The 2,500-nt window shown below is 57.4% G+C and overlaps 1 non-coding gene across 1 annotated transcript in view; it reads left to right on the forward strand.

Annotated features, from left to right (window-relative positions):
• The first annotated feature begins 2,400 nt into the window (after positions 1 to 2,400).
• Positions 2,401 to 2,500, forward strand: part of LOC124772893 — a 1,909-nt gene continuing 1,809 nt past the window's right edge. The window contains exon 1 of the ribosomal RNA XR_007014348.1: positions 2,401 to 2,500. This exon is cut by the window's right edge and continues 1,809 nt beyond it. This is a non-coding gene — a ribosomal RNA (small subunit ribosomal RNA).

Genomic DNA, 2,500 nt, shown 5'->3' on the forward strand with positions numbered 1-2,500 from the left:
TTAACCTAACCTATGTTGTACCTTAACCTAACCCATGTTGTACCTTAACCTAACCCATGTTGTACCTTAACCTAACCCATGTTGTACCTTAACCTAACCCATGTTGTGCCTTAACCTAACCCATGTTGTGCCTTAACCTAACCCATGTTGTGCCTTAACCTAACCCATGTTGTGCCTTAACCTAACCCATGTTGTGCCTTAACCTAACCCATGTTGTGCCTTAACCTAACCCATGTTGTGCCTTAACCTAACCCATGTTGTGCCTTAACCTAACCCATGTTGTGCCTTAACCTAACCCATGTTGTGCCTTAACCTAACCCATGTTGTGCCTTAACCTAACCCACGTTGTGCCTTAACCTAACCCACGTTGTGCCTTAACCTAACCCACGTTGTGCCTTAACGTAACCCACGTTGTCCGCTAACGTAACCCACGTTGTCCGCTAACGTAACCCACGTTGTCCGCTAACGTAACCCACGTTGTCCGCTAACGTAACCCACGTTGTCCGCTAACGTAACCCACGTTGTCCGCTAACGTAACCCACGTTGTCCGCTAACGTAACCCACGTTGTCCGCTAACGTAACCCACGTTGTCGCCTAAACCTGCTCTGTAATTGTTATACGACTCGTTCAATTAGTGTAGTGTTGCCCACCCGCAACCCTCGCAATATAGTTCGCTACTCGCACTGCCCGCTCCCCTGTGTATCGCTTCATGTTAAACACCTTGCAAGTCTTGCTGACTTTCCACATGCTCCTGCTGTACACTGTAATGTGGATGGCAGCAGGACGTACATGCCGCGCCCCCCCCCCCCACACCTCCCCACGTCCCCACCTTGCCCCCTGCCTTCGCAAGCTGGTTGGTGAGAAGTTTGCATGTTCAATGCCCTTCGCATGCGACGTACTCAGGCTACGTTGTGGTGCGGCCTGTGTCAACTGTCCGCTGATGTCGTACGCGTAAACCACAATCTGTACTGCACATTCGTCCTTATGTACTGAATGATACATCGTGGCACATGTGTGACCGTACAACGACTGCGCCCAAAAACGGCGGACCATACAGTGCAAATATTGTGCACGCAGCTACGTGTCGTCTCCCTATGACAGCTGGATTGCAGTGTGGTACGCCATAGAGACGTGTGGGAGGAACGGACGCCGTGGATGGCGATCAGCATGAGCTGTCTGTTGATGTATTCGGACCTAGTCGTCTCTCCTCACACACCGTGATAGCATGGTGCACCGCGTTCCATATCTGCGACATGCTACAGAGGCCGGTTGACAGTCGTTCGAGCAATGGACATCGCATACGTACGGGGGCCACCTTCCACGTATTGTCTAGGCGTGCACATTTTGTTGCGTGTATGTGGGCAGACGTAGTGTGGTGTGACACCTGACACAGGCATGCAATAATCGTGGAAGTTGCAAATGGCGATGGACGCATACGTTTTCTGGTGAAGTTACGCAAATGAACAAATGGTAACCCGTTGTGGTGCGGTTGTTCTCGCTAGGGGTGAATCGGTGATGGCGACGGTAGGTTGAGGTACTAACCGGTTGTTCCAGCGATACCCACCATGCCGACGAAACTGAACGGCATCTGGGTGTGAAGCGATACGCGGCGGTGGCTGGGTGGGACCGTCCCCGGCCGGTGAGGGGGCGCCTCCCGGCGTGCTGGCCGCGCGGTGCGTGGGCGCACGCGCTACAGCCGGCTGGTGGGGGCGGCCAGTGGCAGGCGCGCCGGCCGACGGACGCGGCAGGCGTCGCAGCTGCGCGCCGGCGCACCCTGCGCGCGGCGCCGTGCGGCCAAAGTAGGTCCTCGCGGGCCCGGTGCGAAGCGCGGTGGACATCTTCAGTGTGCTGGTCCGATTGAGGACTGTGTGCGTTGAGGATGCGCCGCCGCCCGGCGCTCGGCGCCGCGACGCCGTCTGCTGCTCGGTCGCCCCAGCGGTTCTCGCTGGTGGTTTGTATCGCAGCTGTGCGGATGTGTTGGCGCGTGCGCTGTGCTGGGAGAGTTCGCTTCGGCACCCAAGTGGGGCTTTTGTCCTTCTGTGGCGCTGGCGTTGGAGCTGCCGGTCACCGTAGGTGGCGCGTGTTGTCTCCCGCCGGCAATGCCACGACAGCACGCTCCCGGGCCTCTGTCGGCAGCGGCAAGCTCAGTTGGGAGCACGGGTGGTCGCACCGAAAGCGTCTACTCGCCTAACTCCGGGCGATTGCGCCTCTCTCGAACCCGACCAAGTACTTGGGACGGCGCTGCGCGCCGCCGGGACCTGAGAGGGTTTCGAGGTGTATTGTGCAGGGGAGCTCAGCCTCCTCCTGTTTGCAGAATGATTGAGCGGACGCTTGCGTGTTCGCGCGGGCCCCCGGGACACACTCCCGGGCGGCCGGCTGCTCAGCTCTAGTTGACGCAGCTCCCTGGTTGATCCTGCCAGTAGTCATATGCTTGTCTCAAAGATTAAGCCATGCATGTCTCAGTACAAGCCGCATTAAGGTGAAACCGCGAATGGCTCAT

Source organism: Schistocerca piceifrons, unplaced genomic scaffold (assembly GCF_021461385.2).
Source record: "Schistocerca piceifrons isolate TAMUIC-IGC-003096 unplaced genomic scaffold, iqSchPice1.1 HiC_scaffold_943, whole genome shotgun sequence".
Taxonomy (NCBI): domain Eukaryota; kingdom Metazoa; phylum Arthropoda; class Insecta; order Orthoptera; family Acrididae; genus Schistocerca; species Schistocerca piceifrons.